Source organism: Semicossyphus pulcher, unplaced genomic scaffold (assembly GCF_022749685.1).
Source record: "Semicossyphus pulcher isolate SPU_LCO1_2020_fin unplaced genomic scaffold, fSemPul1.0.p SCAF_3, whole genome shotgun sequence".
NCBI classification, from domain to species: Eukaryota; Metazoa; Chordata; class Actinopteri; order Labriformes; family Labridae; genus Semicossyphus; species Semicossyphus pulcher.
In genome coordinates this window covers 18,676,966-18,702,671 of record NW_027211704.1, presented here as the reverse complement: position 1 = coordinate 18,702,671, position 25,706 = coordinate 18,676,966, and the positions used below count along the sequence as shown (strand labels likewise).

Below are 25,706 nucleotides of genomic sequence, written 5' to 3'. Positions count from 1 at the left end.
GAGAGCAGATTGTAGTGGTTAGGAAGGGGCGTTCAGATGTTAACTCTTTGCTGGCTGATTGGTGTGTGTGTGTGTGTGTGTGTGTGTGGGCTCATAATTTTCATGTGGCTGGTGTCAGTCAAAATGACAGTGGCTGTTTATCAGATGTATAGGTTTAGGTTAGTAGTATATGACAAGGAAAGGAGAGGGGGAAGATGAAAGATGAAGCAGGAAACGTGGGGATGGATGTGCAAAGTAGAGAGGACAGGATATTGCCTTCCTCATGAACAGCATGTTTCCACTGCTGCTGCAGTGCTAGATCATCAGATAAAACAGGCTTCCTCATCACACCAGCCTTGCATGTCCATGTAGGAACAACCATCCTCTCATTATAGTAATTTCTCCAAAATGATCACCCTCCTTGGCCCTCCTAGGCTCCAAGAGAGCCGCTTCCACCTGGACGATATTTGATGTGGAATTTCTGTACTTACTCACAATTGGTTACAAATTAAAGATTAAAAACCTTGTTACATGTGTTAGTCAGGTCTGGACTCACCAAAAGCAACTGCCAAAACATCCTTATTGCCTCTTTGCATAAATTCAACAAGGATATGATGACTGTGAATGCAGCATCACATGATTGAGGTCAGTTATATACCCATCAAACTAAAGAGCGCCTTGTGTTCTGCGTGAAAGCTTTTGAATTAGGGCTGCAGAGTAACTTGCACATTCATCGTCATGGCGTTTTGAATGTGTGCAATAAACAAATGGCAAGAGTGCATGAATTGCAATTACTAATAAGAAACTACAATTGCAATGAAGCCTGTGCTAGCCGTCAGCTAATTGTGTCAATTTTGTGACTACTGCGAGGTTAGCTAGAACGATGGCTGAAGAGTGAGGAACGTGTGGTTTAATGTCATTGCAATACTAAACGTTATTGCACATTGCAGGTTTTCCACATATTGCGTAGGTCTAACTTCAGTTTGTTGTACAAGATCACTTCTTTAATTGATCACTTGCCTGTACATGTTTGCCACCCCTCAGTAGTCACTTCCTCTTGTTTACCTGCCTCTCTGCTAACTCCTTCAGCTGTCACCACAGTGACATTAGCGTTGTTGTTTCACTGTCCCTTGGCAGCCTGTGGAAAGGCTTTATGTCCGTGCTGCATTGTGAGGACTGTCTGCCGTGTTTGTCAGCCTGTGGACTTAATGTTTGTCCATCGACCCTCTGCATCGATTCCTCCTGTCAGTTACCTCGCTGCTCCCCGGTGAACAGCTGTGGTGAGCTGCCTTTCTTTCCCTCACATTCTTTCCTTCTTGTTCCACATACCTTTCATACTCTCCGTGATTTGAAGTGAACAGATGAAAGGATAAACCTGTGCATCCACATAGCTCTTTGAGGGGTGTATGTGTGTGCATTCATGTGTGTGTAGAGGCGTCCTCCAGGTGCTGTGTGTCTGCTGTGACATTCCCAGCAGTCTGTCCTCCCTAGGAGACACAGACAGTCTGTCATTACCCCGCACACTGCTGTTAGAGATGCTCTAATGGAGGGTATAAAGCTGCAACACGTGAACACCTACAGGTCACATCTCTGTCGCTCTGTATTTGCTAACATGCATCTGTCTTATTTCCCAAACCTTGAATGTATTAAAACTGAGAGTCTCTGCTGTAATCAGGCAACAGGAGACGCCTTTGCACGCTGCAACCATACAGCGCAGCATCATGGGGGAAATAAATGTAAATCCTCCCATGGCTTAAATTCAGAAATCTCTGCAGCAGGAGAGGAAGATGCACGATGCACACGCAAACATCCACACAGACAAAGGCTTGAAAAATAACTTCTTGATCAATGCATTTGTTTTAATTATTTTAAAGACACCATAACAGTAATTTTGCATTTAGTTTGACCGCTGATGCAGCTGTCATGCAGCACTAAAGTAGCAACATTGTACTATATATAAAATGCTATTCTCATTTTGGCAATCGCAACCTACAACATGACTTCTGGTTGGATATTTTAGAACATTTGGCTTCGTATGATCGTAAATATTGATTAAAGGGGCCGTATCTTTTGAATGGATTTTCTTATATTTTGGGTTTCACATTTTTGGATGTTTATTGTTCACATTGAAAAGTGAAAACTGCATAATTCCGAGGTTTTTCCAGAATGACATTTTTAAAAAGGTCGCCTCTGAATTGAGCCGTTCAGAACAGCTTCAGGTTTCTACATAGAACCTTGAATTCCCTGAAATCAACCAATCGGAATTCAGCGTCATTCACTTCCAGCTGCAAACTTACCATTCCGAAACCTCCTGGGAACTCCTGGGTTGCTGCACTTGCTACGGTGACTCCTACCCCTCTCCGGTGCGATGCTATGCTCCGTCGGTAACTTCTGCGACTCCTTGTCATCTCAGCTACAAAGCCAAGTTTAATTTAGACTGAATGAGTAATAGAAACAATAAAGACCTAACCACAGTGACATCTTCACTGTTTACTAACCCTGTCTCTGGCGCGTTTGTGACGTCAGACGTGACGCAGCAGAAATGAGACAGAACGCAGTAAACTCCACTGGCAATGAGAAAAGAGACAATCGGCATCTATAAGTGGGTCTTCCCGGGTCTGAAAAAGCCGCATCAACATGCTAATTTCGGGTGGAAAGGGGTATAACAGTAGGGATAGGGATGTTATGGACACTGCTGCCTTACCTGTGGCTTTTCAAATGCACACACACACACACACGGATACACATCAGTGCTCCAATACCCCCATCATCCTTCTCTCAGTGTGTGTTATTTCACACAGGCGGAGTGCTGCTGTTACTCTAATACGGGATTCTGGCTGATGCAAGCAGGAATGTTCCTACTTCTGAGAAAGAGGGTGTGTGTGTGTGTGTGTGTGTGTGTGTGTGAAAGAGAACGAGAGAGAGAGAAAAAGATAGAAAGAGAAAGTGAGTGCGACATTAAAAGAGAGATAGGAATGTTCGAACACAGATGCAAATGGTTATACACAGCTCAGAGACGGAGTTAAGGAATGAGCTTATCACCTACCATTGGTGGTTCACAGAGCACTTTGTCGGAAAGCTACTTTACTTTAAGGACTCCGAGTCGCTCTGAGCTCCGTCACTGTTACAGGCTCTGCTGGATTTATCCCGTCAGCGCGCATCTCGCAGCTATCAGCGAACCCTCAGTCTTGGAGGATGACATAATATTTAAATGGAAAGCTTTAATTCAGGCGAGGGGAAACATTTTAGAGGAAAATTAGGGAGTGCTGAGTCTTTAATACGTCTGACAGATGTTTCATTTTTCAAGTACATTTTGGCTCGGCGCGTCGGCATCTGTCAGTGTTTTTAACATCTGGGAATGCTGATCATTGGCTACCAGTGGTGCTAATAATAAAACATATTGATTATGTTTAAGTCTCTTACAGATATACAGAGAGGCATTCCACTCTGATAACATTTACAGGTATGGACACGCTTTGCTAGTTCTCCAAACACATGTATACAATCATAATTTTCACTGCTGTTTAAAGCCGTTCAGCTTTGCCGATATGAAGCTGATCCGTGTCCATGAGGATGGATGATGAGCGCCTGTGGCCATAAACCCAAATGATGCGTCTGCCTGCCTACGTGTACGTTACTAAGCCGCCTGTTTACAAGGCAGCCGGAGAAACATATGATTTAGGATAAATGGCTGCTTTCACTCGCACACAATAGGAAAGGTGGTGACGCAGCATGCAAGGACGGTGTGTGCATGTCTGTGTGAGGCTTTTTGTGCGCGCATTCAGGTTGATTGATGTATATTCGATCAGGAGGAGCAGGGCTGCTGCCGAGGCGGCCTCTGACATTAATTTCATGGTGATTTTGCGTCTTATTTATTAAAAACTATGAAGCAGCACGAGGTAGGAGGAAGAAAGGAAAGATGAGTGCAGCACAATTGTTGTGGCAGCTGCCTTCACATTAGCAAACATCACATGTGGGTGGAAAGACTGGAGAAGACGTCTTTAAGCTAATCAATTAGCGGTGGCTAGTTTAAGTGCTTTGTGTGTGTGATCCCTTTGACAACCGCTTGTCAATTAGGGCTGGACTGTATCGACTGAGTCCACTGGTGCATTTACTGACCACAAGTCAATCACAGCACTCTGAACGTACATGCATTGTGGATGTAATTTGTAAAGAAAATGCATCTAAAAATGTTGTTTTTAGCTTCTTTAGCGTAAAAATTTTTTGGTTTCTTTATTCATCCATGACAGTAAATTGAATTTCTTTGGTTTGAAGACATTTCAGGACGTTCTTTTGCTCTTTGGGAAACACTGACTAACATTTTTCCACCATCCTGGTTCTGTTTGTTTGCGTGTTTATGCGAGCTGAAATAAAAATGCTAATGAAGCTGAAAATAATCAGCCAGGAAGGATGTTTGTGTGAAGCCGAGGTTCAGGAGTCAGGCTGGAACACACACAGACCGTACAGGGGTGTGTGTGAAGCTTCCTGTTTGGGCCCTTGGCTTTGTGTCTGAGCAAAAAAAAATCAACTGCCTTTCAAATCTCACACACACACACACGCTCGCTGTTCTCGGTGTGTGAGGATTTTTTAGCTGCGCAGTCAGCACGCTTGCCTCTCAGAATAGAAAGGAGCCGAAGATGTACTGTAGGTAGAGAGAGAAAATCCTCTATCCCCTTTGATGAGTCACAATAGAACAGTGTGTTCCATATCTGGGTCCCGCTGTCCCCTCGGTGCGTGTGTGTGTGCGTGTTTATGTGTGTACGGTTGCTTTATGCCGCATCAGCACCAGACCCGATGTGGCTGAAAAAACGTATTGATTTTCTGATCCCTTTCCACCTGTCTGCTTCCTCATTCTTCACTGTTCAATATGACAATTTACTACAGTGCTGCACCGGAGAGAACACACACAGCGTTAAATTTACCAATACAGACACAAACACACACACACACACACGCACACTGATGCTGCTTACAAGTCAGTGGGTGTGTGGTTGCGATTTGGATTGAGATGACTTACTGATCCCTGCCTACTCCTCCTCCTACAGTCTGGACACAGTCGATTGCTGAGAGATAAAAAGGAATGTCTGCTATCACCGTGAGATGCAGACGAATAAAGGTGCACATCAACACCAAGTGTATCAGACAAAAGATGGAGATAATGATAACATTTAGTGGGCTGGAGGTTACAAAAGTAGAGCATAAACTCCTGAAGAAGAAGAAGAAGGCGGCCGCTAAAGCAAAGTAGGTAAGGTCAGAGTTCAGCTGCTAGATGACTGCCGTTCATTGGTGCCAGATGTTCCAGATGCTCTGATTGGGCAACAGATGTTCCTTTAACCCTGGTTGGCTTATCCTGACACTGTGGAGGTCGCCGCCCCTTTTCTTTTCCCTTCCTTCAGCACAGAGGCATGCTGGGATTGGTTGGGATCTCCCCTCCCTCTTTTCAGGTGTGTGAAGAAGTGTGTGTGTGTGTGTGTAGGTGCACCTATGTGAACCTAATGTGTGTGCCTACTCGATGTCATGTAGTGACATTTTGAAACAAGATAAGGCTGATGTTCTATTTATGCATGCAAAACACACAGGCACACACGCGCACACACCCACACACCTTCAGACGGGCAAACCTTGTTGCTACCTACTGCGGGATTATTTGCATAATGTCAACTGTACTGTACACAGACTGTTGGTCTCACTGAGATGATGGTATTTAAAAGTGATGTGGTGGAGCAGATGTAACTACTCGTGTTTGTGTGTGTGTGTGTGTGTGTGTGTGTGTGTGTGTGGGTTTGAATGGGAATCTTATTATACAATCTTATTTTATGAGCAATAAGATAATATGAAAGTATTGTGTAAAAGTTTACTTTGTGGAAATTACATTTACAGAGTTTTCTTTCTAAATAAGTCTTTAATAACGTTTACGTGTATTTTTCTTTTTCATATACTGAATTGAACAACGAGGGAATTTGATACTTTGTCTTGAAACAATGTATTTAAATCAGATACTGGGAAAATCCTTAAAGGGCCAGTACGCCAATATACAACCTCAGTCCTATCAGGCTATTATGGGGAGCTAATGCCGTTATTGAAGGAAAAAAATGCAATATCTCTCTGTGCCTTTAGAGGAAGTTATCCGCTTCTCCAATGGGCCCTGGAAAACCTCCGGCAGACTTCATAAAACGCGTCATCTGGCGGAGGCCAGGGAGCTCGTTAAACCACACTTCCTCAATCTAGGATGCCCGCCTCCGATGTCATGTCTCGTTCTAAATCTTCAGGTTTGAAATGTAGACTGCAGACCTGAAGATGTTTCAGACGATCCACCGGTATAATCTCGTCGTATTTCGGATTCTGTACCGCTGTGAGACATTGCCTGAAGCGATCAATGTCCTTGACTGGAAAACGGTGGTATCTCACTCCAGCGTCTCTCGCTGGGGCCGTTCCTTTCAGAGGGAGGGGCGCAATGCACGCTGGGTGTTGTAGGAATGTAGAATGGGCGAAACCACGAGCTGTTTGTACAACTTTCTCCACAGCTATGGCTCCAATTTCAAATATTATTGCTTCTATCGATTACAGAGAACACCAGCTTTGACTGACAGTGGCTTTTTCCAGGGATGCATTGCTCCTTTAAAGACAGTATATATGAGCAGAGCTTTAAAAGCGTAGTTCTTTCTATGTTACAGTCCTTTTATCTCACATTTTATTAAGGCTGCAACTAATGCTTATGTGGACCATCCGTTCATTTGCTGATAACGTTCTCAAGTGATTAAACGCTGTCAGAAAATAGTAAAAAAAAATGCCCTGAAAGTTTTCCAGAGCCAATTTCGACACACAGATATTCAGCTTACAAATTTAGAGCAAGAATAGAAGGAAATTTGTCCCGCTGGAAACAGTGAATTAATTGGGAAGCTCTAAGGTATATATGGCTACATAGCCTACGCCTTTGTGTGAGCGTGTGTGTGCGTGTGTGTGTGACCTGAGCCAAGAGTTGGTTTAGAGGCCTTGACCCCTGTTAGGGTGCCTCATTTAAATTTCACTCGCTTTATCTGACACACACTCACACAGCAACAGCAGAGCAACCGGTGAGAGTGTGTAAAAATGTAGAAAGCAGAGCCGTGATTTGGCCTACCCCCCTACACACACACACACACACACACACACACACACACACACACACACACACACACACACACACACACACACACACACTCTCTCTCTCTGTCAATCCACTTCTCCCTCTTTTTCAATCGTTTTCTTTCTGTCAGCCTACAGCCAATGAACAATCAGACACTGTGAAAATCTCAATCTTGTTTTCTCACTCCTCTCTCTCTCTCTCTCTCTCTCCTTTTCTGTCTCCTTCTCTCTCTCCTGATGATGTTTGTCAGTTGGGATGAAATGTGACACACGCATTTTCGGCACGCCTCTTAACCAATAATCGTCACTCCATGATTTCAGCATATGTGACACATATTTCGCTTGCATGCAGGACATTCTACACCGGACACTGACTCACAACCATCTGAGAGGATGTGTGTGTGTGTGTGTGTGTGTGTTGGCGAGAACATGGTTAAAAACAGAGGGATCTAAATAAAGCCCGAGCAGGGCCGAGACAAAGCCCACTCATATCCTCTGTAAAACAATCAATAGGAGGATAGACGTCCAGCTGTAAATAAATAGGAGGGAGGAAGAAAGGAGGGAAGGAGAGAAACCACAACAGTAGAAAGGTTGGATAACGCTCCCGTGGGAGGCCAGAGGAAACAGGTTGTGTTTGAACAGCTCTCATACGTGGCCGGAGAGCAGGAGGAGAAAAGAAAGCAAGGAGCAGGGAGGAGGAGAAATCTGGGAAACACGCAAAAAGGAAGCCCGAAATTCATTTTCAAGAGGTGTAACACGCTGTACCATCCATCTGCTCTATTCAATATGAGTGTGAGTACAGTATACACTTATCCCTTTCACTCCCCATCTTCTCCCTCTTCCTCTCTCCTTCCCCCCCCCCTCCATCAGCAGCTCCTCCCTGCACGTAGGCAGAGTTAGTTGCTAGGGTTACTGAATTGCCCCCATTTTTCTGGGTTTGTGAGGAGCGGAGGGAAAATGAGGAAGAATAATGTAGATTTGTCTCCCCTGTAGGGTCTGGCTAATCAGGTTACCAAACACACACACACACACACACTTGGATTCCGTTTTGAACCTTCAGCCCTTTTTCTTTTCAGGTTTTTTGTTCCCCTTGCTTTTGCAGTCCTGTTCTCCTTATTTGCTCTCCTCCTCCTCTGTCTCCCTTTATTCCTTCTTTTCATCGGCGGGTTTTTCCATGGTGTCACTGCTGTTTCCTCACCTCCCTCCGGCTGTGGGCTGGTGCGCTCCGTGTGAGATGAAGGGGCGATGCAGGTCTGATTAAAGGAAATTCTGAATCGCCGCTTTTGTTTCTCGAAAATAATTTGTCTCGTCACTGATGTTTTAAGCTCGGTATTTATGAAAGCCCGAGGATGCGTTTTGAACTCTCGTTGACTTCAAACGCCGTCAATGAGCCGCAGCAACTTCACTGAGAGCAAAGACGGGTGGGTGGGATGTGCTGCTATCAAAGAGAGAATTTCAGTGTTGTGACAAGTTCATGTGTGTGTGCTGGAAGCGGGCAAATCGCTGCACACACTCGCGCTCGCTCACCATTCGGGTTCACACCTCTGCTAATGCCGTTTTAATGAAGCCATTCATCACCTCTTCTCAGCTGAATCTGCAGCACTTGCTCACACACACACACACACACATGCAGCCCCTCACTTCCTACCCTCTTTTCTTCTTCATGAATGTGTGTGAGGACACCGTGTTCTTCCTCCCCTGATTGCTATGTGGATGCACCAGCTCTGTTTTAGTTGTTCCCAGCATCAAAGCTGCTCTGGTGGAGGTTTCCTCCCTCTTTTGCGGCACATACGCAGGCTTAGAGCGGCTTCTTAAAAGTACTGAATCTTGGCTTTACTTTAAACCGACTTTGAGTGTGGGAATACTGTACTTTTCTTTCCCACACTCATCCCATACACACTTTTTTTTGATGATAAAAAACGACACACATTCTTGTGTTGGTTGGAAGCTAGAAAGTTGAATAAGAGCATCCTCTCGTCTCTGATCCAACAAAAAAGGAGTCAGCTTTTCTTTCCCTGCCTCAGGCCCCCTCACTTCACACTCAAACCAGATGCACAACCACACACATCCCTTTAACAGCATGTCTGCTCTGTTTGGTGTTCAGTGTTTGGGTGTGTGCACTGCTAACACGTTGACCTCAGCTGGAGGTCGCATCGAGGGCACTGTCAGCCAGTTGCGTATAGCAGAAGGAAGTAGAAGTGGCGATCAAACTTCCTCCGGTTGTTACTCGTCGATGTGGGACAACTCGTGACAGGAGGCCCCCGCTGTGTGCAAACAAGGAAATGTTTGCAGACTGGAGTCAGTGAGGCAGATCAAAAGCAAGAGAGGCTAAATGTCACACATGCCACCTGACACAGTGACACGAGTCATAGGCAGGTGACGGGAAAGTGATTCATCAACGGTCATGAGTGAAAAAGGAATTAAACCCATTTGGTGTACCTCAAGGATCCGTATTAGGACCCTTATTTTTTATTTTATTTTACATTGTTTTTATGTTTTCTTTATATACTTTTTGATTTTGTATTCTCATGTAAAACAAATAAACTAAACTCTCTGAATATTTGCAACCCAAAAACATCTTTTCTAAGAGGAGCAAGAGGGAGAAACAGACAGGAAAACAGAGGCAGAACTGAAACTGACATACCGTTACCTTTATTGAACTGTAAAAGTGTGAAATCTGTGATGTTAAAGGAAATACATTTATAGATGTGGCAACAGGAAGTGACAATAGTTTCGTATGAATGTGGTATTACATAAGTAAAAAAAAAAAAAAACCTCCAGAGGACGTGCATCACTCTTCTCCGGGATCATATCAGTACATGTTGGAGGGAGTGGTTCTGTCAGCATGATTGCTTGCCCTGTTGAATGCATTTAAATATAAGTGTTTTCGCTGTCTGTGTAGTAAACGTACCCTGAAAATGTTGTTCACCTGCAGCAGACATTGTGCTTCAGCTGTTCAGATCCAGCAGCACATACCTGAGGCCTGATATTTATCTCACTGTTTTTTTTTTTGCAGACGCCTGTAAGCAGACTCTCTCTCTTGTTCTGCCTCTCGCTGAGCGTGGCCAGGGGGCAATAGTGTGTGTGAGTGTGTGTGTGTGTGTGTGTGTGAAGAACATGCTGATATGTGCTTCTCACTCATGCATGTTTAAGCGTGTCCTGGGGCTGTGGAATATGAACTGTCAAAGTCTGTGAACCTGTCATGTACCAGCACAACAGACAGTGTTTGGATCTTTTGTTGTGTGAGATGCATTTCATCCGCTCGCGTATTTATTGAGCTTGAATGAAAAACTCTGACATGATCAACACGGCTCAGTCTATACTGAAGATCACAAAGATCATGAAGTATAAGCGCAGCTAAAATCATTCAGTATTCACTTTGACAAGCTTTAGATGTTAAGTTTTGTTGGTACTATGTTAGAGAAGTTGGCATACTTATGCCTTATTGTTTGTGTACTTTTAATGTGAAAGTTTTTGTCCTTTGACGGACACCGTAGTTGTGTTTTTATTCAAACGTCTAGCAAACTTTAAGCTCACTTCTGTCCCAAAAAGTAATTTGATTTACGTACATTTCCTCGGCTGTCTTGCCTTTGCCCTCCAACACATCTGAAGCAGGTAGGTTCAAACGAGCTGACATCATACAACATATCACGATCCAATTCTAGACAATGAGCCTTGTGTTGTCAGCACAACAGCAAATTGCTTTAGTTCCCATTTTGAGAGGAACGCTTACAAGCTATGGTGATGCAACTGCAAATTATATAGCTGTAAAAGCTGACACTAAAGTCAAATGGTGTTCACGAGAATCCTACAAAACAGGAACGGGTGGATTTTTCGCCGTGTAAGTAGACAGGAGGAAGACGCCTAAAGTATTTTATCTAAGCCAGACGAGGCGATGAGTTCTATAGAGGACTTAACGCACTGCGGTTTGGAAGCATTCGAACATAACAGGCATCAAATTTCAGTAATGTGTGCTGATGCAATACTCGAATAATTGCTCAATAAACAACATACAACAAAACTGCAACTGTAACTGACTGACTGTAGCAATGAGCCTTGTTACAGCGCATATGCATTGTAAAAGGCACATGTAGCAACTGCAGACACTAAACTACTATGGTCAGTAGGTACATTTGATTTGATTGGTCACACCTACACAAGCCTGTAGTATCCCTCTATTCAGGCCGGTGACTGAAAGGGAAATGTTGTCTGTCAGCGTCTGCCCCTGCGCGCTGAGCCCACAGTAGAGCGTATAGACCATGTGCTTCTACTCGCCGTGGGATACCCCTCTCAGATTACCGCCTCCGCCTCTCTCCTCACCCTCCCCCCTGGTGCCCCACTCCGCCCCCCCCCTTTCACATTCCGACTCAGTCCATGTGCTTCAAACAGAGTGGAAATGGGAACATCCCTCTCCTTATACATGCACACACACATGCATTCCTGTTGTGCAGTGGCCCATGCAGGACAGGGGTTGTTGTGGAGCTGATGGGTACTTTCTCCATAGATTACACACGAGTCACAGGAAGCAGACCTCTGCCTGGGCTTGTGCTGAGCGGAAAGTCGGGGAAGATCAAGTGGTTTTTCTTGGAAAAAAAGCTGAGTTGAGTTCTGGGTATTGGTGTGAGGGAGAAGTTGACAAAGAATAGAGGGAAAGGAGGGGGGTGGCCTCAAGCACAACAAACCTCCCCATCAATCACTTCATCACATTCGTGGCATAACCGCCTGACATAAGCATGTTCTCGAGCCCCCCCCATCGCTCTTCCTCTCTTCTCCCAAATCTCCCCTCTCCCACTCTCCCATTCTGTGTGTGATTTCTCTCTGTCCGAGGGCAGCGTTGCGTGTTAAAGGTTGCTGCTGTCCATGACACATACGCACACACACACAGGCATTCTCTGTGAGGAAAGGTTGCAGTGGGAGGCAGCAGGCTAAGTGGCCGAGCGTGAGTGGGGCTCTTGTCATGTGCCGATGGTATTCCCTCTGAGGAATGTGGACGAGAGAATTTCCCAGTCTGGAGCGGTGGATTCCCACTGTGGGATCAGAGCATGAATGCAATGAATGTCCCTTTGGAATCATTGTTGGTCCCATTTCTTATGTACATTCACTGGACCGTCACTTTCAAACGTTTGAGTCTGCTTTTGAACTTTAGTATCTATCCTGATTGATATGTAGACATCTGTGAAAGGCGTGCATGCACTGGCTTTATCTTCCACATCATGTCCATCAATTCCACAAGCTACTTCCTGTGATTACCTCCTCTGCTGGAATGCAATTAGCTCTTCCTAAGTACCGCCTCTTTTCACTCTGTGGATCCAATAAGAGTTGAGTAAGCTTGGCGTTAGCAGAACCTCGGTCAACCTCTCCCTGTCCTTTTATACTTGGCTAGCTAGATGCTCCATTTCACTCCAGCGTCTCTCGCTGGGCCGTTCCTATCAGAGGGAGGGGCGCAATGCACGCTGGGTGTTGTAGGAATGTAATTATGTGCGAAACCACAAGCTGTTTGTACAACTTTCTCCACAGCTATGGCGCCAATTTCAAATATTATTGCTTCTATCGATTACAGAGAACACCAGCTTTGAGTGACAGGCTTTTTCCAAGGGCAAATCGCTCCTTTAAACACGGTTGCTGGGTAACCTGCCCTCGATATTCTTTAAACTGTGGAAAGTGTTGCAATCATTCCTTTCCCAAATACAAATAAACATGGTTACTTTGGTTCCCTGTGGGCCAAGAGGTGCAAAACTTGCACAGAATTCCCGTAAAACAAAGAAAAACAATTCTGCAGCAATGTTTGGGCACCACAGCCCTGCGTTAAAGCCGCGATTGTGTCCCCATACAACATGGTGACACTTAACGCCCATTGTTTTCAGCGTCTTTGTTACCCATAATGGCCAGGAAGGCTTACAGTATGTGTGAGTCAGGTCCCTGCCTGTATCCCTCTCCATTGTGTCCCGCTCTCACTGCGGATGACAATGATGGCCACTGTCCTCCCGAGTGAGACACATCGCCGTCATAGCTTACATTCTGCATCGTCCATATGCACACAGCACAGCTGGCCCTTACAGCACAGCTCTGACAGCACAGAGGCCATCTTGAATTCATGAATTATTTTGTTGTCTTTGGTTCAACGGGGAGAATGTGTCTGATTTCTACCGAGGAGGAGGAGAGGAAGAGGGGGCTGTGATTTTCCTTTTTTTTTTGTGTGTGAGGAAGATGGAGAAAAGGAGGGAGAGAGGAGTGCCTGAAATCTGGGAGCCGAGGAGTCAGAACAGCAGGGCTCCGCTACATCAAACAGGTTTCCTCTGCGGATAAGAAAGGGAGCCAAGCAGGGAGAGAGAAAAACACAGGCAGGGGAAGGGATAAAGCAAAGCAAGAAGAGCGCTCTTTGTAGTCTCTTAAAGCGGAGAAAGACTACAAACCAACGACTATCTCACTTTACCTCGTCTCTGACATGTGGTGATCTGCGTGTGTGAGTCCACGGAGGCATGTTTCAAACAGGTGTGGACCACATGTCACCCTCTGGTCCGCCGTGACCTTTGACCTCATCTCTCCCCTGCTGGCCGCAGACGACTCTCAGGGGAGCGGCTCGAGCCTCTCATGGCCGGGTGATCGCCGTACGTGTAATTCACCTCGGGCAGACAGCTCTGCGTATGTGTGCGTAGCATGTTTATGATGCAGAGATTACACCGCGTGTGAAAGTGCTCCCTCTTCTCGCCCTTCAACACTGAGGCAGCATCAATAATTCAGCAACACATTGCCGAACACAACTGCAATCCTTTCTCTCTCCTTCCCTCCCTCTAGATTTCCTCTGTATTTATCCGTCTCCTGTTAGACTGTTTTTATGCCCCCATTTTGTTTCTCTCCCCCACTCGCTCAGTTCTGCCCACTTTGTCCCCCCCACTTCTTCTTGTCATGTTTCCCTTCCAGAGCTGAGAATCTGTCAAACCTCACACTTTCTCTTGCATTCATTAGTGTCTATTTTTCTTCTTCACTCCTGTTTTCCTTACTCTTGTACTCCTGTTATATCAGGCATTCCTGTACGTCCCCTCCCTCCCGCTCTCCTCTGTTCTTTTCTTTTTAAATCTTCACTTTTGAGGGGCCGTAGAGGAGGCCGTGGAGGGGAGGAAAGGGTGTGGCCGCCCACACTGCAGCACTCTATTGTGCAGTGCTGATTCTGATACATCCTTCTCTCTGACACACACATCACAGGCAAAATGAGACGCACATGCTGTGTCGAGTCGCTGACCCCGTGTTCACTCTCCTCTGGTTGGAGAGGCGTATTCTCTCGGTATCAGGGCTGTCCTGTCCTGAGCGTAGATAGCTTTGTTTTTCCGTCATGTGTCCGAGGTCCGCGAGACGCCAGGCTCCCATGATGTCAAAGGGCAGGGAGATTGAGAGCTGTTAGGAGTAGAACTGTTCCCAAAGTATAGCAGTATTGGAAATGCCTCTGATACCGCCTTAATGTGGATCGGTTTGGGCGAGTACAGCGCACTTTGGGCCAATCAGCTCAACCTCTCGCACCATCGGTATCGGTATGAGAACAAGTATCGATATCAGCCTCCGATACAGCCTCAAATTAGATACTAGGTATCAACAAGTATGCTAATTAATGCAACAATCTTATACCCCAAAAATCAACTAGTTTTAGGTAAACTATTGTGTGACTATTGGGGGTGGGAATCGCAGGATAACTAACGATACGATACGCGATACGTGGCCCACGATAATATCACGGTACATCACGATATCCGATGTACTTCTTTGCTAATTAACTTCCGTTCACGTTACCCTCATTCATGTCATAAGCGCCACCGCGAGGAGTCATAAAGTAGTGGCACGTTGAGTCAATATGGCAGAGAAAGTGCCGTATATTTGTAAATGAAAATCTAGCGCTAATCGTATTTCACGAGTCAGAACGTCGATGTATTGTCGTATGGATATTTTGTCCCACCTCTAGTGACTATAACAACAACAGTGTGGTGCTAGCAGAGAGTGAAAGCTAGCAAAATATCAGCAATCTTTTTTTGGTTTAACCAATATGTATGTTTTTTTTATTCTGCTAGTATTGGAGGGGTATTCAGTATCCACTAATACTTAAGTCTTGGTCTTAGAATCAGTATCAGAACATTTACATGTGACAAACAATGTGTTGCTAACAAATCCAACTAGTAAACATCAGTACGTACAGTAGCAGCATGTCGGAAAGAATGGTATTGGAACGTCTCCTGGCAGGCGGACGCTGGACTTTTAATCTGAAACGTCCAGACGTTTGTCTCATCGTTGACCCTCCTGCTCAGCGAGGTCAGAGCTCTGCTCAGCATCCTGCTCGTGCTCATTACAAGAGACCTGCTTGTTATCATTACTGAGTGGAGACAGTCTTCCCGAGTTAAAAGCATCTGCATTATCATTCAGACTCCTTGAACCGACAGCAGCGCTGCATCAAGTAAGTGGAAAAGGCTGCGTGGGTGTGAGCAGTGTGTTGTTGCAGGTACTACAGAGAAGATGAAATATGAACCAGGAAGTCCAGTTTGAATAATACATCCTTGAGTTTGAAGGCTTATCAGGTGCCAAAACACTACTCACCCAGCAGGTTCGACTCCTTTTTAGGGCAGGATTTAAAGCTGGGAATCAATCATGGCAGCACTTTTCTTCTGTCTCTATGCGGAGGAGCCAAATGGCAATATTGGCACAATACCACAAGGTATTAAAATTGAACTGCAGTGTGTTCCTGTATGACGTAAAGCTGCACTTTGGCTAAATTTGATCCAGCGTGTGGACAGTGTGTCCTTCGCTGGCTGCGGTGATCATCAGACTGTGAAGATGCTTGTTAGGATGACCATGAGATAGTGATATTTAAGCTGAGGGGACAATCATGTGGCTAGGTAGGCAGTTATGTGTGACAAAGCACAACAATAGCAACTATGTGTTTGTGTTTGTGCAGCACGAAGACTCTTTTCATTGTGTCAGGCTGTCCTCAAGCTGACCTCAGGTGAGTGTCTGCCACATCAGTGGTTTAAACACACTCCTTTATAGTGTCTGTGATAATTCTGGTAGGAGTCCCCCGTCTTACTTTTTGTTCAAAGGGCGGGGAAGATGTTCTCACCTGAGTGGTCTGCACTGCGGTATCATGCAGCCTTTAAAACGCTAAGCTATACAAAGACACAGTTTTATTTTGGCAGCGTGAACTGACTCCTGTTCGCCCTGTGGCAGGAAGGGACTTTAATTTAGTCTGTTATAACTCAACCACTCCACCTGCCTTGCCTTACAGGAAGCTCTGCAGTGCATGCATACATCTGCATCAGTTGCCTGCATACAAATGCGAGACACTGTTAAAGCAGCTCTTACTTTGAACACCACGGTCTGGTTTGTACTTTTCCTCACATTTTACTGGCTTTGTGTAAGGTGTAAGCGCCCAGTAAGGTCTTTATGCAACTTGCAGGCCTCGAGCTTTGTCTCTTGAATGGTGTGGGGGGGGGGCTACTCAGCAGAGGACTAATCTGTGTCTGATACAGTCCCGTGAAGTTTAATAGAGTGTCTCTGTGCTGCAGCTCATCCTGTTAGAGGAATTAGAAAACACCATAGTGCTCTAATTCTTCACCCTGCTGCCCTCAGACGGCTAGTGAATTAGCATCAGTGTGCCTCTGTGAACAAAGGAAACAGTTAGCCCAATATTTAAAGAATTATTTTATCATTAACTGAGGTATATTGTGTGTTTGAATGTAAATCAGGTTAATAATGATTAGGAAAGTTTGTCCACGTAGCACGCAGACAAGTGTAATCTGTTTCACTCTCACATTAAGCCTGTGGTCATAATTGACCTTGCATTTTCTATAAGCTCATTCCCCCAATTTGTCTACAAGCTCAAAATATTCATTAAAGAAAAAAATCCTTTCTAAGTGCTCAATTTAACAATAACCTGAGTCGTCTTTCGGACCCCCTCTTACACCAAGCAGCCATGTTTATCTCCTCTGGACCTGATGACCCGTTATACACTATAGTGTCACACGCTGCAGACGTGGATCAGTGTGCATCTCACTTAGTGTGCATCAGTATCTGTCGTAGTAACACCTTCACACGTGGACACTTCCTCAAGTAATTAATTTTGTCTGAGGATTACTGTGATCCGTCTGAGTGGCTGAATCTTTACAGCTTAAGACCCCTCTCACTCTTAGGATGAAGGATCCAGTTTTGGCATTTCAAAATAAAAGAAGGGAAGCAGCCGAACAATTAAATTACCCACAAACCAAAGCAGTGGATTAAGTGTATTTATTTGGAAAAGTCTCTTTTGTAAGACTTTATTGGTGTTAATGCGTCTCATTGTGCCTCCACATGACAGAGAAATAAAGTGAAATGGATTTAAGCTCTTATTAGGCATTTGATGATAAACAACGCATTAAATAGTACAATTTGGAATAAGCCACTGTCAGTCAAAGCTGGTGTTCTCTGTAATCGATGGAAGCAATAATATTTTAAATTGGCGCCATAGCTGTGGAGAAAGTTGCACAAACAGCTCGAGGTTTCGTCCATTCTTACATTCCTACAACACCCAGCGTGCATTGCGCCCCTTCCTCTGAAAGGAACGACCCAGCGAGAGACGCTGGAGTAAAATACTACTATTTCGCTGCAGGTGACGGCTCAGAGCGGTACAGAATCCGAAACGCGACGAGAATATACCGGTGGATCGTCTAAAAAATCTTCAGGTCTGCAGTCTACATTTCAAACCCGACGATTTTTAACGAGACATGACATCAGAGGCGGCGTCCTAGATTGAGGAGGTGTAGTTTAGGAGGTTTTCCAGGGCCCATTGGAGAAGCAGATAGCGTCCTCCAAAGCCACAGAGCGAAGTTGCATTTTTGGGATTAGCTCTCCATGATAGCATGATAGGACTGAGGTTGAAAATCAGCGAACTGGCCCTTTAAACTTTTGGAAGTTTTATTTTTTCCCATCTAATTCATCTTCCAACAAGAATCTGCCCCTCGCCTAAATACAGATCTACCCTTTTCTCAACCCACTACACGAATAAAAACAGTGAAAGCAAGAGAAATCTTTCCTTGCCACTCTTCTTGCTCTACCTCAAGAGACCCGAGTTGTTGTGTTGCCATGAAAGAAACTACATGTTAACCAGCTAAAGACCAAACAGTGCTGCAGAAAAAGAGGAGGATAAAAAAGCGCCTTATTTTCTCAGCCGAGTCCCTCGTGCCGCTCTCGTGCTGCTCTCGTGCTGTACAACAAAATTCTGCTGCGGTGGTTTGTTGTGCTGAGGTGTTGTGTTGTCCTCCTCCCTGGGAGCCTCTTCATGCAGCTTGGCCCACTTTCCCTCTCTCCCTACTTCCCTAATGTCTCTGCAGCACTCAGACAAACTCCTGGGTGGGTACGGCTTTGAGCGGGTGGGAATGCAAGAGAGGAAGAATTTAACTAGCTTGGCTGAATGTGATCTTCACGGTGGAATTAAGTCGACGAGTAGACTGCATAGTAGCCGTGAAATCCGTCCCGCGGCTCCATTAGCCTCACGTTTCTCACTTATAGTGTATACAGTACAGTGTACCGCAATGCTACGTTCTCCATGGGTGTAGCAGCAGGTAGGGTGGGGCTCTGATCTTCTCACGTAGCCTTGCCCGGTATCTGCAATGGTTTGTTGTGACAGACTCCCGCCTGGCACAAATTGTGGCCATATTTCACAGCGCGGCCTGTCACTGCCGGCGCTCCGAGCCGTGCCTCTGCAGGAGTCATTACGCAGCAAGGCCACTTTCTAACACACACAGGCGCGCGCATGTACACACATTACCGGCCGTGGGAATGAGTTATACCTCTGATGGAGCAGCGGGGTTGAGATGGATGCAGGAAACAGGAGAGAGAGAGAGAGGGGTGTGTGTGATTGCATTTGCTGCATAGGCTGGTCCTGATTCAGCTTTTTGTGCCTTCAGTGATTAAGGGATGAGAGCCAAACGCTGTACCTTTCTGAGTCATGTACTGTTCTCTGTTATGACCTACAGCTTTACCTTAGGATAACCTTAGCTGTCATAGCTTTATAGCACACTTCTCTTCCTTCTTAGTGATACCTTACAGCAGTGCTGCAACCACTGAATACTTCCCTTATCCATTAAAATGACGTCTGCATACACCTGACACTCCTTCCACTGCATTAATATATATTGTGCATGTGCCCCGTAAACTCTCTCTCTCCTCCACCCTCACCTCCTCTGTCAGGGTAGAAGGCTGCAGCAGTAGCCGGCGACAGTCAGCGGCGTGATGTGACCTGAAGGATACGCTGATAATATCTGCTGTTCTGGCTCTCATCCTTTGTCTGATGGAACATATTCCCCCTCCTCTGGCACTCGGATAAAGATCGGCAGCCATCAGCAGATACGCCCGCCCTCTCCTCTCAACTCTCGCTGTATCTCCCATCTCGGCCATTTTCTCCTCAACATGCCACTATTGTGTGTCTTGGAATGCAGCGATAAGAGTTTGCTGCGTCAGGACATACGTACCCGTCACGTACACATGTCATGCATCTCTCCCCCTCTGGGGTTCGTGTGTGTGTGTGCGTGTGTGACAGAGGCTGTCACGCACAACTATGAACTGACAGAGGGAGGCTATTACACACTGTGTTAGGCTTCAGAGCGCTGATACTTCCCTCAGGGGGGGGGTCTCTGAATGCATCGCACATGCACACAGAGCCGCCAAGGTCCCCGTGAATCACCGGTGCTGACCGGACTCATCCTGACAGAGGAGCGAAAGCAGGATGAAGCAGGGCGAAGGAACGATTGACGACGGTTTAATCCGGAAGCAGGGACTCATTACGCACCGTCACTCATTCGCTGGAATTATGACGAGTGTTAACCTGCTAATAAAGACGGGATTGAACCTTTTTCCGAGTGCCAGACGACGTGTCTGCACATGAAAGACGTCCACGCCCATCCGTCACTATCAGAAAGGAGTGGATGATTCTTGTAAGGCTGGATGCTTAGAGATAGAGAGAGAGAGAGAGAGCGACGTCCAAGATTGTCGAGGTTGATTTAAGTAACTACACACACTGTCAGACGGACCGCTCGCTCGTGCAGACGGACACACACACACACACTCAGCGGGCTCCTTCCCATGCTTGTGTTGTGGATTAGTCAAATCCCCTGACTGGCTGCTAAGCTGATTAAGGGGGGTGTTATGCACTGGTCATTTGGAAACACTGGAAAGAGTGAACGCCACACACACACATTAATAATACACACACACACACACACATGAACACACAGAGGGACGTCTCAGCTTAATATTGTCTCTCCTGCCGGCCCAGGAACGGTTTAATATGAGTTCATTTTTGTCTGATATCCATCCACACCTCCTTAGACAGATGGCGTAGAACACTACACTCTCATGGTTTGTATCCCTACGGCGAAGCGCGCGCCCTTGTGTGTGTGTGTGTGTGTGTGTGAGTGAGGGAGATGGAGAGAGAGATGAAGGCTGCTGGAACAGACTGAGGCCCAGATGGCTGTGTCCGGCAGAGACAGGAAATAGAGGTGACACCAGGTGGATGGTACCCTTGAGGGTGAACCGCACACTCAAACACACACACGAATTAGCCCGGAGGCCCGTCTCGAATCATGTGAATTGATGAATTGTAAGATAGAGTGCGACCTCTATTAATCCGGGGCAGGAAGCCAATTAAATGATACGTTGAAATTTAATCAACAGTAATTGTGATAATCGACCGATTAATTGGGAAGTGATTTCTCATCCAGGCAAAAACAAAGATGGGTTCGAACTTGTCAAACATGAGGATTTGCTGTCTTGCATTATTATATCATTGTCAGTTCACTGTTTCCTGAACACAACAAGTTATATAAGAGATTTCCGATGCTCTGAAACACCTCGCATCTGTATCAAACAGTTGTTTTTCATTATTGATTAATCTGCCAGGTTCACTTCCTTGATATCCATTTTGCTCTGTGAAATGTAAGAAAATGCCCACCACAATTTCATTAAGCCCGACGTGAGATGACTTTAAATTGCTTGTTTTTTTCCAACAAACAATTCAAAACCCAAAAAACATAATTTACTTTGACGTAACGCCAAGAAAAGGAGTTCGTTTTTACAGGTTAGAAGCTGGTTTTAGGAATTGTGAAGCAATTTCTGCCTAAAAATATATTTGCTGATTGATAAAGTCATCCTTCCAGCTCTGGACTAAACGATAAGGAGAGTGATCAAAGCAAAGTCTACAGACTAATAGAAATATATAAATTGGTGACAGCTCTAGTCTCATTTGAAGTCCACTTGCATCTGTGTGAGACGTCCCCCCCACCCCCCTCTCACACAGTCTGTGCCTCAACGTCTTTTCCAGACTGGGTTAGTAGAGCAGTCAGGGGCTGTAAACGGGCAAGGAGCTAGTTAACTTTTGATAAGCAGCCTTTTTCATTATGCATAGAGACCCCCAGCTCCCAATCCCCCAACCCTGCTACCCCTCTGCCACCACGAGAGAGGAATCGGAGCATGTTGTGGCTGGTAAAGGCTTCTGGGAATAGATGGAGACTCAGAAAACACTGCTGCACAGATTGATCACATTTCTGCCGAAGAATCAGACGGTGTTTTCCACCAGTTGGTTGACGTGGGAGACTGACCTCCCTCCAGTAGCCTTTGCGACCTTTGACCCCTGACCTGCGCTCCCAGCTCACAGAGTGCGAGGAACCCTGACGAGAGCCCGCATGGCTCTGTTCTAGGCCCACAGATGAATCAACACACACAGAGACACACACACACACCTCTCATCTTCCCGTCTCTTTCCTGTCGCTGCAGATAAAGCATCTCAGTAGCCAGTAAAGGGTTAATGACTTCCTGATCTGAGTAGTAGTGCAGAGGAATTTACCCCCGCTGAGTACCAACCCCCCACTATAACTCCCCCTCTACCTCCCTGTCACCTACTTTCTCTCCCCTCTCGCGGAGCCTCCTCCCCTCACTGCTCCCTCACAACCAACATGAGGGGTGCAGCGTGTTTTCCACACACTGGCTTTACTTGAGGGGGGAGCTGAGGTTTATCAGCAGCGCCCTTTTATCAGTTATCACTTGAAGAAAACAGACGTAATACGGCAACGCAGGATGTCAAGTCTCTGTGTTTAGCATGTGCTTGTCATAAAGGAATACTTTGGCATTTTCTTTGTTGCAGAGAGTTAGCTTAGAAGATGGAGACGACTCTTATACAAAGATTAGAAGCTCCAGGAAGTTGCAAAGAAGGCGGTGTCTCAATTCAGGGGTTGCATCCTTCCAAGGGCGTCATTTGCGTCACAGCAGCGCGTCCAAGTCTGTCACATTTCGAAGGCTCCTTGAGATGCGCCCGACAAATGCATCCTCCTTTACCCGGGCCATCGGGTGCATCCTTCACGGCCCAACGTATCCCGAGATTCATTGCGCGCCAATTCAAACGAGATGTCGGACTCTTACGCGGCCGAGGAACACACTTGGCCGTGAAACAAATAATCTTTAAAATAATAGGTTAAGTTACGTGATGTTAGTTATGATAGCTACTTAGCCCGCTAGCTACCTGTTGCTAGGTGACGGGAGTTGCGTTTGGTGACGCAAACGGGAAACAGCTGGTGAAGAAATTGAATACAATCCCCAAAACTTCCCCAGCACTCCTTTTAAGGAGGCCTTCGTCTTTTACTGAAAATCTGCTCATTCGTCGGTAATAAGATGTTGACAAATGATGATGGGAAATGAATCCCCAAACCTCATATTTTGACTGTTTATGTCAGTGAGTCCTAATTTAATTTTTGTATTTCCTGGGTCATTAGTGGTTTTAATTGGTGCGTGCAGAGTGTTTGTTTTATTGTGTGTGTGTAGGAAAGCCGAGAGGTCAGAAGATGTTTCCTCTCCTGGCTGAAAGCATACGTCAGCACTTTGTTCTCCATCATGAAATCTGCCCAGAACCAAAGGGCTACAAATAACTTTCACCCCCTGAAATCTCCTCTTCTTTACTTATTGATGCTCCAGCCCAGCACAGAGTAGCTCCTCTTCCTCTCACATCCTCTGCCTGTCTCTCTGCTTTCTCGTCGGTCTCTCTCCCTGAGCGCACAGAGCAGGTCTGCAGCAGTTTGGCTGCAGCCGCTTTTTCCATGTCTAAAAGTCACTAAGCTCGTTAACTTGCCTCCTTAAGACGACACTACTTTTCCTAAAGGTTTCAGGCTCTGGGTGAGAGAGGAAATGCCTGTATAAGTTTGAGTGTGAGTGTGTGTCCGAGTGTGTGTGTGTGTGTGTTTGTTTTCACAGGAAAGTCCAGACCCAAGGAAAAGACATCGGCTGGAATCTTTCCATTCCTGCAATAGTTTTCCCTCCAACACTTACTGTACTGTAATTCTATCTTTTCCTCTACTCGCCCATGCACTTTTGTGTGTGTGTGCGTGTGTGTGTGTGTGTGCGTACAGTGAAGTAGTATTAAGCATGTCTGGAACTAATAGATTCCACCCTGCTGAAGAATCTCATTAGGAAACACTACCTGAAATCTGGGGCTTCAGACTACCGTCACATTCTGCGGCCTTAGCCCCACAGCCCCGCCATCCACTACTACACACACACACACATTTCTCCCCCCCCTACTTCAACCTGCAAACCCCTGGCCCAGTTTCTCCCCGTCGGTCCCTCTCTCCCCTCTTTTCCTGCCTGGTTTCAGGTTCGGAGGGTTATATCGGTGAACTCCACAGCTGCCTGTTTTTCTTCAGGCCCTTTCATTGGAAGAAACACACACACACACCTTAGTCCAACCCCCCATCCTGCTGCACTCGGCCTTTTTACACACACACACACACACACACACACATGCTTCCTGTGGTTGTTTGAGTATGACCCTCCCCTCCCGTGTGCTCCCTGCTGGCAGTGAACCGGTCCGACTGACTTCCTGTCTCTCTGTCCTCTCTTCCTGTGTGTATTGGGATGAATGGACATATTATTCACTGTGACGCAGTGCCCCCCCCTCACTCGCCACCCCCCTTTAAACTGTTCTTTTCTTTCTGCTTCTTTCTTTCATTCTTCTGAGGACAATAGTATGAGCTCACAGTGGTACAACTCTAAACCATTACCCCACCTCCCCTCCTCCTCTTCTCCTCCGCTCTGCTCTGTACTGCAGTATCAGCCCCCGGAGCAACAAAGACCAGGCCTTACTGCGTAAACATGCTCGCACGCACGCACACACAAAAACACAAACAAAACGGGTAATGCTCGACCTCGCTGGTAGCTACATCTCCTGGTTGGATGTCTCGGAGTTTGTGCGCCTGTTCACGCTGCGTTCAGTGATTACCTGGCACAGGTTGTGGGCCCTGCACCCCGACGCTGGCAGAGAGGCCTGTGTTTAAAGGATTATCCCGCTACAGCTCCGGTCTCATATTTCTGGTTGTGACCTTTGCTTCCTGTCGCTTGACTTGACTTGGAAGCACCAGAAATTTGCAGCTACCTTTTGTGAGTCCTTGTTATATTAAGCAACAGGTATCAAAAACTGTGAAACTAACAGGAATTATCCTTTAAACGAACACACCTTTCATCCCTCTCCACGGTGTTCCTCTTCTTCCTCCCCTCCCTCTCCTGCCAGTTCAAACCTTGTCTCCAACACTCATCACGTCTACTTGTGAACATTTGCCATGTGTGTGTAAGTGTGTGTGTGTGTGTGCCCACAGAAGCGAGTCCAGTAATTGAGGAGGACAGATCTGGGGTGGGGCTTTTTCAAGAGCCGGCTGGATAGCTGCCGTCAAAACAGCTCAGAGTGACAGCCTGGACTCAACAGTGTCGCAGGGCTGTCCGTGTGTGTGTGTGTGTGTGTGTGTGTGTGTGTTGTGCCCACTGCCCAGGGTGTATCCAGGTATAATGAATGCTCCCAGCAGTATGTGTGCCTGCGTCCTGTATCTAGGCCAGCATCCAGGGCAGCCATCACCTCTGTCAGCTTCCAGCGAAACAGACCAAAGCTGATGATGTTTTTGCTGCGTTTTTTTTTTTTAGCTGTATTCCCGTCTGAGAATGCATCCACGCATTTGTATGCACCAACACGTCTGAGCCCCCCCCACCCCTGCCTTCAGCCTCTGCCTCAAGCAAAATTAACTGCAGGCATTGATCATGGCGGTAATGCCATTCTAGTGCGGTTACGCCGCCTCCATCCAACGTCTCTCTCTGTTTTTGTCTTCAGTTTCTGGGTCAGAATAAAAACTAATCAATAATGGATGGTGAGGAGGGGCAGGTGTGGGCCAAATGCTCTGAAACAGAAAACACATCGGACTGCCCAAATGTCTAGAAGCCTATTTATCCTTACATTTTGTCTACACGAAAAGCCAGACATATGGAGGGTATATACACACGCGATACCCACTTACTCATCTGCACAGAGTGGCAAAACAAACCAACAGGTGGCTGCTATCACTGTGTCGAGTTAAACCAGGAGGAAAACAAAGATCTTCAGAGAGATGAGGCCATCAGAATCAACAGCAGGCGGGCTGTTATTCAGGAAAAGGAGTTTAAAGTGTATGGGAAAGGCAGACAGAGCCAGACAGCCATCAGCTCCACAGACAGAGTAGGAGGAGGAAGAGGAGGAGGAGGAGGAGGAGGAAGAAAAAAAAGCAGAGCATCAGTAAAGTAGAATCCCA

At 46.1% G+C, this 25,706-nt stretch overlaps 1 protein-coding gene across 4 annotated transcripts in view; it reads left to right on the top strand.

Annotated features, from left to right (window-relative positions):
• The window catches only part of srgap2 (SLIT-ROBO Rho GTPase activating protein 2), a 57,940-nt gene that overhangs the window by 1,198 nt on the left and 31,036 nt on the right, over positions 1–25,706 (top strand). Inside the window, exon 1 of one of the 4 annotated variants that reach the window (XM_069677583.1) lies at positions 20,576–20,612. The exons of the other annotated variants lie outside the window; for them this stretch is intronic. The gene's annotated coding sequence lies outside the window, so the exon portion shown is untranslated. Of the gene's footprint in view, positions 1–20,575; positions 20,613–25,706 lie in introns of those variants that run through there. 4 annotated transcript variants of the gene reach the window in all.